At 38.6% G+C, this 12,551-nt stretch overlaps 1 long non-coding RNA gene across 1 annotated transcript in view; it reads right to left on the bottom strand.

Moving 5' to 3' along the window:
• The window catches only part of LOC311630442, a 930,538-nt gene extending 919,195 nt beyond the window's left edge, over positions 1-11,343 (bottom strand). Inside the window, exon 1 of the long non-coding RNA XR_014796381.1 lies at positions 11,294-11,343. This is a non-coding gene — a long non-coding RNA (uncharacterized lncRNA). The remainder of the gene's footprint in view (positions 1-11,293) is intronic.
• Positions 11,344-12,551: the final 1,208 nt, after the last annotated feature.

Genomic DNA, 12,551 nt, shown 5'->3' with positions numbered 1-12,551 from the left:
TGAAGGGCATGTGGGCATGGGCTTTGTGGTGAAGTTGAGAACCAGAGAGGTAGGTGTCAAAACCCCAAGTCACCTGCATATAGACATTGGCATTCAGATTTGTTTTTTTTTTTGTGTGTGTGTGTGTGTGAAAAATTTAAAAGAACTGAAAAATCTGAAATAGCTATTACATATCCTACTAGCATTTTTACTGTTCTCTTTCCAGTGTCACCAACAGTGCTAGAGCACATAGTAGGCACTTAACTTGATGAATATATTTTGTTAAAGACAATGAAGGGCACCAGTGCTTTGGAGTAAATGAGAAATTATGAAAAAACAGCAGCAACAAAAACACACAACTTGAATAATCAGTTTAGATTTATAAAATGGAAACAAAAAATACTTTGAATACAATGATAACTTTTTTTTTTTTTAATAGTCTGATTTGAAAGTCTGCAAAGAGACTTCCTGCTTTCTTCAGGGACTTTAAGTGATGTGCAGAAGTCCTTGCACACATTCCTTAAGGAAACCTGTGAGGTCCCTGGGAAACCAGGGGATGACCGCTTATTATTGAAGAGTATCCAGCACTTTTTCCTCCCAGGCAAATCTAAAGTCACGCGGGTAGCTATAACCTTCCAGTAACACAGGATGTAGAGGCTACATTGGGCCATGAACAATTAATCAAGTTTATGCCATAACAGCTTGAATATGGAAATTCTAAAGATCCTACATGTTGATAAATGGCCAATTTATGCCAAGATCCATCAAGTGTTTTGCGGCATTTGGACCTATCACCGCACAATCATGACATGGTTATTATCAGACTGCAAACCATCCAAAGAGAGGACATGCCTCAGGAAGCAGGATTTGCCAGCGAGCCTGCCTCTTTCTAAACTCAGTGTGAGGCCGGCTTGCTGTAAACGAAGCCATACAGCATGTAGATTAGCTTATGTGTGGCAGCTGCATGGCGGAAAGCAATTATAACACAGAGACAACTCCACTCGCAGGAACTAGCACCTTCTGAAATATGATCACCTCCGTTTCACTTCGGAGGGAGATGCCAAACTGAAATACACACACAGCCGTAATGGAAGAGACCTGAATATATTATAGCAGGGAGGAGAGGAGCTGGGGTTGTGCTAAGCCGTTGGCAGAGGCTGTTGTTGAAAACTTTTAGTTCTTCTGAACCCAGAAATTGTCTTCTTCCAGACATAGCCCCATCTATTCCTTTGTTGAAGGTGGAGGATAATAAAGTGAGGGCATTATGGTTTTCTTTTTGTTGATTGTACTAGATGTGGCAATCACTTCCTTCCCATCAGCATACCCTCTTCTTAGAGGATCCCTTTTTCAGAAATGAGTGGGCATCAGGCCAGAAGGGCAGACCCAATGGATTGGATAATTGATGGACACCAGATCCAACCTGGACCAATCTAACTTCCCCCTATCTCCAGACACATAACTCAAAGCTTTGTTCAGTATTAAATGTGGTGTTGTAAAGCTGGGCATAGCATATGCTTTATATGCAGAGTGAGAAGGAGCCCAGTAGTGATACAGACACATGGACCAGAAATAACGTGGTCTGAAAGAGATGTTTCCGTCAGCTTCTGACTTTCCATTTCCTAGTTAGTCCCCCATGAGGCTCCACTATGACTTCTTCTCTTGGTTTCTACAAGATATTCACATACCCTTTCATAGAGCTTCCTCTCCTATATTCTACTCTGAGTGGTTTTCTATTTCTGAGACATTGAGTAAATGCCCTTCCCTCTCCCTCCTGCCCCCTTTCTCCTGTCTGCAAAGCTTTGGTTGAGCACTTACCATGGGCCAGAATTTGTTTTGGTGATTTGGGTATATCACCTTATTCAATGCTTTCACCAACATTCAAAGGCAGGTGTGGTTATTTCTTTTCTTTTCTTTTTTTATGAGGCAATAGACTCGGAAAGATTGGCTAATATCTTTAAAGTCACACAATTGATAAGTGGAGGAAGTGGTGATTTCTATTGAAGTTACATTTGCATTGAAATTGATTTTACATTTTCTGTGAAATCATTAAACCACCTGCTATATAGTAAATGATTTATGCTATAATTTGAGAACAGGATCTATGTTGAATTACTGAATCAACTTGGGAATATGACTAGAAACCAAATCATCTTTATTTAAAAAGCTAACACTACTTATGTTTACCTGAGGGTTGAAAACTTGCCTAAATCTTAAAGAAAATAGGCTATGTATAATATTTCTGAGGTAGAGAGAAGGGATAAAAATTTTAGAAGTGTTACCTAGACTATTTGTAACCCATTTTTGTTTTTGGCTTGTTGATGGTTCAACTCTGTGATGCCAAAAGGGTGAGAGAGGCCACTGGATTTTTCTTGAATTGCTCATCTTAGCCTCTTAGATGGAGAAGATGATAAGATTGACATTATTTTTATTTTACCTCAACCAAAGTGTTCTGATATCCCTCATTCCTTTTTTCATGTTCTTTTAAGTATAGGGAAATACATGTATTCTTTAACTTGTAACATTTAGGATCTTTGTTCTCTGTCATTTTTATTTTGCATTTTCCTTGACTTTAGCTTTTCTTATCATTATGTTTAAGACCATTCATGATCTGGCTGTATCCATTGTCTTCTTTGTGGCTGTTACTACCTTTTACACGGTCAGTATTCCAGCCAAACTGAATGTCTTTGAGTTTCTCATGCACTCCTGTGATCAGTCTGCCCTGTCTGGTGCTTTCTGCCTCTCAACCCATGTGCCCCCCCTCCCCCCCTCGTCTAAACAAATACACGCAAGACTCAGTTAAAAAATTTACTCTTTCATAGTGAAACTTTGCTTCATTACCACAGATTGCAAGAAACATCTTCATCTAAATGCCCATCATATTCTAGCTACTTATGATGACTAAATATCATAACCTAGGTATTATAATAATTTCTGCACATGCCTTTTTATTACTGCACTGCAAGCAACTGGAGGGCAGGATGAATTTTGATCTTATCTGTGTATTCTCCCTAACACAAAACACATGAAGTAAGTATTCAATAAATGTGTTAAGTTAATAAACAAATGAATAAGCAAACCTTTCACATGGGATAATTTTGATGTTGTTCAAATCTGGTATTTACACTTCTTATTTCCTGAAACACTAAGGCATAGTGTACACACTTGTCATAACTAGCATACTTTTGTTTTACCACAATATATGTTTGTTTAGTGAATGAGGGAGAAAATAAATAATAATTGGAAATGTTTTCTAATATGATTAATTAAGGAGGAAAAACACTGAATTGCCTGCCTTTCAGTATTCCTCTTCTTTTTAATGATGTGGAAGCCGCCTTACCTAACCAGGTCCTGTAGGCTGGGGTTCATGATGACCACTATATTGATGTGACATTTAGAGTGTATTAAACAGAATGCTTAGCTCTAATTAATATAAAACCCTGACCACACTGGATTAAACAAAAGGGTAAATTATTAATACATTTTACAAAATATGTGGAGCTCCAGGATCAGTTAAATTCATGCCTCAACTACATCAAAGACTTATGTTCTTTCCTCTTAGCTTATTGCTTTTGTTTCTATAATAACTAAAGTATTCATGAATTTAGTGGCTCTAATAATCATATGCAGGCACAATACTATCCAATGGAAAAGGAAGACAGATCTATATCAGAGTTTTTTTTTTTGTTTTTTTTTTTGACAGCAATGAAACTCATCAAATAAGCTCTACAGTCTCCTCCTTATTTCTTATTAGCCAGAGGTGAATCACAGGAATGTGCCCAAGCCACTTTTGGTAAAGGCATTGAGGTTATTGTAATTGGATTATTTGAGGATTTATCTCTGATTTCAGAATAGAATCATCATCACCTGCTGTTCAATAAAATCAGGATTCTGTTACCAAGGGCCAAATGTGTAATGGTATTTGGAAGGCAACACCAGTATTGGCCCTACAAAGAATGACAATATCTATAATAATAAAAGTGTAATATGGTAATTAGGCTGGGCAGCCTTCCATACAAAGCTGGGGCTATAAGGGAAACCCAGGTCCCGGGTGCCTGCCTGTGGCTGGAGGGAAGCCCTGGTCCCAGGTGCCAGAGAGAAGCCAGTGCCGGCAGTCAGGGGAAGGAAGGCCTACTCTTACATGAATTTCATGCATTGGGCCTTTAGTTTCTTTATAGAGATTAGTGATCCTCAGTACAGAGGGTAGAGAGATGTTTGCAATTTTCCCCCTACCACTAGGGGGCATTTGGTAGTGTATAGAGACATTTTTGATGATCACAACTCTTCCCTCATCTCCCCCCCCCCCCCCGCCCCGCCCCCCAGCCGTGGGGCAAGGCTGCCACTGCCTTATGGCGGGTATAGTACAGTAAGACAGTCCCACCACCCAAACAAAGAATTAACTAGCCCTAAATATTAATGGTGCTGAGATTGAGAATCATTGACATGGATATAATTGCCCACTGTGGCCTACACAGTTAAAAGTTCTTCTGTTTATTCACAACATGGCTTGAGACAGTGAGGACTACTATTCATATATAATATTTTACTTTGGAGGAATAATATACCAGTTAATTATCATCTATTCAAACAATAGCAAAAAGATTTAATCAAATTACCTGGCTGGCCACTTAGCAAGATCCTAGGGAAGTAAATGTGACATATAATAGCTAGGTTCTGACAAAGAGACTTAAAGAAAGAATGAGTCAGGAGACTAACCTGTGACAGGTGCAACCACTATTTCCTGTATTGAATGAAGTAAAAAAAAGATCAATGGTCAAAAAAGGGGAATGTTATTTATTTAAGTGCCTACTATTGTAATAGGCACTACCCAAGGAAATTTAGAATATGTATTATGATGACTTTCTAGGTGAGAAAACAATTTCAATGATATTAAGAGAATGATTTAAAAAGTTTTTATGTTTAAGAGGAAAAAAAAGTTAAATTTTATAATCAGAGAATCATTTTCTCTCTTTAATGCTTTTTTCGTTTCTGGGTGAGATTTAGTTGACTTTATCACTTAGGTGAAACGTGGGGAATTTTGAGACTGGAAAATAAACAGTATTTGTCATACTTCCTCTCTATTGTTTTACTCCTTTATATTATTCTTGAAATTAAAGCCAATTCTGTAGATAAATCTCTCAAACCATTAGAATATCTTTTTTTTTTTTTTTTTTTTTTTTAAAAAAACTGCAGTCATGCACTGCTTTTTTGGGTGTATTCTATACAGCTTCTAGCACAATGTAGATATAATGAACATTTTTCTGTATTTTTCCAACTTTCAATTCCCCTTTGTATTAATGGAGAACCCACCATTGTGTTGGATGCAGAACTCTTATCTCCCACCAAGAAGGCTGAAAGATTCATACTCTCCCTCTCCCAGCTGTCTGGTCACCAGGATAAGGGCCATGTGGCTTATGTATTACCAGTGTGATACATGTACTCTCTTCTTGGATGTTATACCCAGAGATCCTGGAAAGCTAAGGATTCTAGATGGAGTAGTTGCAGGAGGGCAGCTTTATGAGTCCTTAAGTCACTGATTGGAGAAGACTTCCTGGAAGAATTGCTCCACTCACACTGGACTGTGTGACATATCAAGCCAGTAAGAATTCAGGCATTATGCTTTATTGCTACCTAAAGAGGTCTGTTCTAACTAATGCATGAAAAAATACTTGTCAATGAAAGTGCTTTAAGAGATTAACCAGTGTGAGGATAATGAAGATGAAAGAACAAAAGTTTATAGTCTTGATAGGACTATTTGGGATTCCAATTTTATCACCTACTAATTGAGTGACTTTAGGCATTGGTTGAAGGGAACTTGGATATAGCTATTGGGATATATATATATATATATATATATATATATATATATATATATTAATATGCTAGTTAAAGGATATGGATCCAGGGAAACTTTACTGCAAGGAAACTTGAGTGAGATAGATACCATTAAAGTCTTCTCAGATGTAAGATAACATATTTACTAAGAAACCCTCTCATCTCATTTTGGTCTCCCAAAATGGGTTTTCTATTTTTCTCTGAAAAGTATTCTATTGTGTTTCTCACACAAACCAATGTCTTGTGAATTTGGATGACACAGCCTTTAAATAAAAATAGCCGTTATTCCTGCATTGATGAGCTGAAATGTCACAATTCAAGTCCGGCAGCTGGAGGTTAAAATTCCACTGTTCACAGGATGACCTTGAGCCTTCTCTTGCCCCACTCCCTCTCCCCTGTGCTTGCAGCAGAGCCCTCAGGTGGCTGTCCAGTTGGTAATTCAGATTTAAGCATTACTGACTGTTGCTTCTTCATTCTGCATTCTCAAAGCAGTGAGATGGAAATTCAGTGTTATGTGACCAGAAACTAGCATTTCTCAGACATTATTCTTTTGTGCGAACGAGCTCACTCTCATATAATGTCCAATCTCCCCACAATTATCACATTTCCTTTCCCTGCTGAGCACTCTGAAGCATTTTTGCTAAGTCCTTATAGAACTGCAGTGGAAATAGTCGTGGTCTCTGGTGGTCAGATTTGCAGACTTATCCCAAACCATTGTAAACCCCACACACATGCTTCACATATGCAGAAAGCCGACTGCTATGCCAAACAGGTAAGTGGGTCATTCTGGGGTACCCTCTTTGCCATTAGTCTTATTGCAATGGGATTGTGGTGCACTGGACTAGAACGCCCAGCAGCTCCAATTGCTGCCTGCTGCCTCAATGAATTTTATATTAGCAGGCAAATGAAACACTCAACCAAGTGAAAGGACATCAGAATGCCGAGGCTTTCCAGGATCAGAACGTGCTGTGCGTTTTGCAAAAAGGACTCTGGCTATCAATGTGCAGTGACTAATCTAGATAAAGTGTCCCTTTGCAACACATCTGTCCTTAAATCGTTTAAATTCCTCAAGTTTAGCTGTAGGACAGCAGCTGAACTGAGCCTACAAATTCGCATGCTTCCTACACATAAATGCTAAATGTCAGGCGTGGTAATGGTTGCGAACACCTCATTTCTGAGAGATTGATAACTTTGTACCATGTTTTGTTGCAGTATCTTAATTTGGTTTGCATAATAATGCTTCAAAGTAGTCTTCTAAGCAAGATAGTTTGAATTCATGGTTATGAAAGCTTTTCATTAACCTGAAAATGCACTTCAAAGGTAATATGGGAATAATTGCATTTCCTCCCCTTAATCTGATGTTTTAGTAAGTATCACAAATCTTTCCATTTTATACTATTCTCATAAGCACAGCCAAAGACTTTAACTGTCTAGCTTCTTATATCCCTTGTATTTGAATAGAATCCACCATTGTGTTGAGCTGTAGAGTTCATGTACAGGCTACAAATTTAATTTGTGATAGGAATGCCAGGTATCTGTATTTCTTTCTGGCTTAAAATAAGAATATTTAGATAAAAGTTCCTTAACAAAGAAAACACACACACACACACAATAATACTCAAGCACTCAAGGGATTCCCTAATCACATCTTAGTAAAGGATCTTTAAAAATTTTAATTAGTATATCTTATGTGAAAACTCTGACTATAATAGGATACTAAATTTGGAAATCTCATAGGTTGTTCTTCATGAAGCATAAGAACTCTATTTGGCTGAGAAAAATGCATCTTCAATTAATCTAATGTGTAACTTATTGCAAAATTAAAAAAGTTTAAAAAGCTATCATTACTACATATTTACAGTGATATGTTATTTTATATCACATGTATATTTTATTAAATATTTACTATGTGCTAGACAGAATCTAGTGCTTTACAGGTATTATGTTGCTTAATCTTTATTGTATTCAAGATAGCTTTATTACCCCCGACTTATAGGTATGTAAATTAAAGGCTACAGAAATCAGATGGTAACTAACTTTTGGGGCTAGAATTTGTTTGGACCCAAGTCGTCCACACCTTAACCATTCTTTTCTGCCTTTCAAATTTACTAGGTGACAAAGTGGTTAGATACTGACATGATAACACCAAATTGTGGTGTGGAACAGTTCCAGTTAGGTTGTGTGGTGGCTTTGGACATGTCAATTTCATGAGGCTGAACCACATTTCTAGGAACTTCCTTCCTGTATACGTTCAGCTACCGAAGGCCGTAAGAAATATCCTTGTGGGAGATTTGGAAGGTGGAAGCAAAGCAGCAGTCATGTTGCAGCTCCCATGTAGTGTCCCTTTCTGCTGGCTCACCTCGTTGGCAGGAGTCAGTGGCTGGGCTCACACTGTTCACCTTCCCCGAGATCCTCCTTCAGCTCTTCCAACTTCTGGGTGAAGTGTGTGTGTTTAGCTCCATGACAAGACCTCCCTCTGATCCAGCTTCTGCAGGATGCTTATCCCATCAAGGCCAGAGATAGTAAAAAACTTACAGGGGCTTTATGTCCTCCATCTGGGATTCTAGCTTACCCTTGTTGTCCCCCACTTTATCTTGACCCTCCCCAACTGCTTTCCCTGCAGGTCTCAGAAGTACCACTGAGGATTGCGGCCTTGCAGAGATTGCTTAACCAGCCCCACGATTGCCTAAGTCAAGTCCATGTAACAAAGTATATACTATATGTACTCACTCCAAGATCTTCTTATCAGTCAGTTGGGGTTCAATCTTTTCATACTTTCTTTTTTTTTCTCTATAAATATATTTTATTGATTTTGTACAGAGAGGAAGGGAGAGAGATAGAAAGCTAGAAACATCGATGAGAGAGAGTCATTGATCAGCTGCCTCTTGCACACCCTTTACTGGGGATATGCCCAAGGTACATGCCCTTGACCGTAATCGAACCCGGGTACCTTCAGTCCCCAAGCCGACACTCTATCCATTGAGCCAAACCGGTCTCGGCTCTTTTCATACTTTCTATTGCTTCTCTGATTGAGCCCTGAGCTACTGATATAGGTACTTTGGCAAATGATCTTGATTTGTGGATTGAAGCAGGCACGTTTCTTATCTTCTGTCTTCCAGGCATTATTTCTGGGCCCTGGAAGATTGGTTACTCTTCTGTGTAATCTGTGAAACAATCAATCTGTCTCTCCCTATTTCAGGCCCAAGAGAAAAGAAGTGTGGGGTACAACAGTGAGTAGGTGGAGAGTATGGATAAATGAACACTTCCAACCCACAGGAGGCAGCCTACAGAGAGCAGAGCTAGGCTGCCAGGTTTCAGTCCTGGTTTTTCTGCAATTTACGAACTATGAGATGCTGGGCAAGTTCTTTACTCTCTTTGGGTCTGTCTTCTCATCTGCTAAAAGTGATAAATTAATGTCTACTTCACATGGTGTGTGAGGATTGAATGGGTCAGCAAATGTGAAGTGCTTAGAACCCTGTAAGCTTTATATTAATGTTTGCTGTTATTATTTTGTCATAGGAGAGGGAAGTGGTATATTTATCCTTTTCTAGAAGTGTTTTAATTCCATCCAACTTCTTAGAGTAAAAATGGATGCTAGAGGTCCTCTGTAGACTTCAGGACTTTCCTATCCCATCTCACCACCCGCTTGTCTTCTCTTTGACTATCTTGCCTCTCTTTAAATCTTTTGTTTTTTTTTTGGAGGTCAATTAAAGGACACAGGTATGTGAGGACAACAGCAGAGGTATGGAGATAAGTGACTATGAAGAAATTATAAAGAGTTTTAATTCTTTCCTTAATTAAGGCTTGTCATAATTTAAAGAGAATAGGGGACATGACATACTATGAAAAAATAATGGTCTTGATTGAAGGAGACTCATGTTAGTGGCACACCCTCACAATAACCATGGTCTGGTGGAATTTATAGAGTCCCACTGTGTGCACTCTGCACTCAGACATAGTAAAAAGAGGTGGAATGGTAGTGGAGATGATGTGTTACTGAAACCAGGTTTGGATGCCTGCTGCAACCAAACTCAAACTTGTGAGACAAGCGCTGAAAAGAAGGAAACAGATTTATTTAAGTGCTGGCCACTCAAGAAGATGGAGGACTCTCACCTTAATGTTGCAGTGCAGGAATAAGTTTTTATGAGGAGGGAGAGGGAAAGCAAAACAAAGAGTTTGGGGGAGGGACTGTGGACATGCAGGGAGTGTCCTTGCTGGTTCCAATGTAGATTTTCGTGGTCTACATCTTTGATTGGCCATCTGTGTTTTTTTTTTTTTTTTTTTTTCATCAGTGAATGTCTATGTCCAGGAGAATGATGTTGAAGGTCAGGAGCTGAAACTGCTGGACTGTGAAGTATAATAATAAAAAAAGTGTTTAACATACAAGCTCTAGTTTTGAGAGAAAAATCAAGTTAAAGTCATTAACTGGGTTTAACATTTACTAAAATTAATAAGGTTAGCTTTATATAAGTATAGCATATTTGCCTAAACCTGTTTGGCTCAGTGGATAGAGCATCAGCCTGTGGACTGAAAGGTCCCAGGTTTGATTCCGGTCAAGGGCATGTACCTTGGCTGTGGGCAAATCCCCAGTAGGGGGTGTGTAAGAGGCAGCTGATCAATGATTCTCTCTCATCGATGTTTCTAACTTTATATATATATATATATATATATATATATATATATATATATATATATACATATATATGAAGTATAACATATTTATTCCCCATCACAGAAGAACCATCCTCATCCTACCATTGAGCTCTATTATTCTCCTTTAAGAAATTGAGTTTTTTTTTTTCCATACACATTATACTATATTTTTCTCTGGTCTTCTCTGGAACAGTTCACCTTCTCTGGCTCTACAAGAAAGGAGAAACCTTTAGAGTGCAGCTGCTTGTTTGGGCTGATAGTGGGGCCTGGGCAGACATTTATTCATTCCTTTTAGAAGACAGCCTCTTCCCTTCCCCCTGGAATTACCTCTTGCCAAAGCGGCTGCCGTCTGGCAACAAGGCAGCCTAGGGTGGTCAAATTTCAAATGTCACCATGCAAAGGGCAGTTGCCAAGACTGAACTCAAGGATTGAAATGCCAAACCTTAAATGTCCCTCAAATACATGCTTTGCCAGCTAGTGACTTGCGACAGAAATAAGCGGCAATTATGCAGAAGTCCCCCTCCTCCTCGCCTCTTCATTTCCCATCCAGTGTTCCAAGACCATTACACGGAGTACTTTGTGATAAAGAAATGTCTCAGCATGGCCCACTTAGTATTTGGAAGCATAGAAATGAAAGGCGGTAGGGCGCATGTGCCACAGAACCACTAAATGACAGAATCATCACTGGCCTAGTTTTCTGAGTCACTGTGACAGACACAAGGGGATTGCTTTTAAAGCTGCTGATGACACATTGGGAAGACGATGTCTGCTTTAGAAGAGACTTAAAGCACCTTCCTTTCTGACTTGGAAATAAGTTTTGGATTCAGACTTTTTTTTTTTTTTTTTTTTTTTTTTTTTTTTTTTTTTTTTTTTTTTTTTGATGGTGCAGAAAAATCATGAAAGGCAAATGACAGAGTACTTACCTGAAAAACCCCTGATAGAGGCACCTCATCCACTAGCCTGTGAACATACCAGTGGAGAGAACTGGGCACATCTTTTTGCTACTTAGGGTGCTGGGGATGCCATGCGTGACTGCAGGAGAAATTTCACCACAGAGCAATGAGCCAAAGAAAACGTTACTATTTAACTATTATAGGCTGCTGTAATTCAGTCTCCTCACCATGAACAGCAAATGAGTCAAGCTAACTAATGTAGGAGGTTGGACTCATTTTCTTTTGAGGAGCCCCTGGAGAATTTCCACAGTGTCTTTTTGCTCACACAGCCCCGTTCTTCTCTTGCTTGTGCAGTTACTCATCCGTCTCTGGAGGTGGATGGGATCAGGAGACAGGAGAGGATGCACTTTCCAGAAGAAGAGGGCCAATTTTTGATGATTCTGAGAGAGACGTGCTTGCTTCTGGGGACCATCTGAAATCTTGAGTATCTGCCCCTTGGAGAATGCTGGTAGCTCAAGTTTATGAAATGCGCACACACCTCCCAAATGAAAGGAAAAAAAAAAGCCCACTATTTTTAAAACCCTTTCACCAAAGCAAACAAATCAACAAACAGAAAAGAAATAATCCCTGATTAATTGTATTGATAAGGGCCCCTGGGACAATCCCATTTGGCAATTGTTGCTTTAGTTACTGGACTGTATACTATATTAATTGAAACCTGTAGGTCTTAAACGAAAAGTAGACTGATCATGCAGCAGTTTCAATTTTGATGTCATAATGAGTTTGTAGCTTTAGGAACTAAAAATACTGGACTCCCCATTAAATTTAAATTCCAGATAAACAGTAAATAATTTTTTAGTATAAGTATACCCCAAATTTTGTATGGGTCATATTTATATTAAAAGTGTTCACTATTTAACTTAAATACATATACTAAAAATATTTGTTCACTTGAAATTAATTTTTATTGGGAATTCAGTATCTTATCTGGCATCTCTAGCACCATACTAGGTTTAAATAGTAAGATTATAAGACTTAGATAAATATTTTTAAGGAATTAAATGATATATGTGTGAGATTTTTTTTTTTTATACCTGTGTAAACTAGTTCCTGAATACCAGGCCATACTTGTTCAGAAGAACTCCTGTAGTTGTCCTGGTAACAGAACTGCCAGTGGCCATCCCTACAGAACAG

This window comes from Pipistrellus hanaki, assembly GCF_964339955.1.
Source record: "Pipistrellus hanaki genome assembly, chromosome: 11".
NCBI lineage: Eukaryota > Metazoa > Chordata > Mammalia > Chiroptera > Vespertilionidae > Pipistrellus > Pipistrellus hanaki.
Note: the sequence above shows the minus strand (reverse complement) of the source record. Positions and strands in the feature narration are given on the sequence as shown.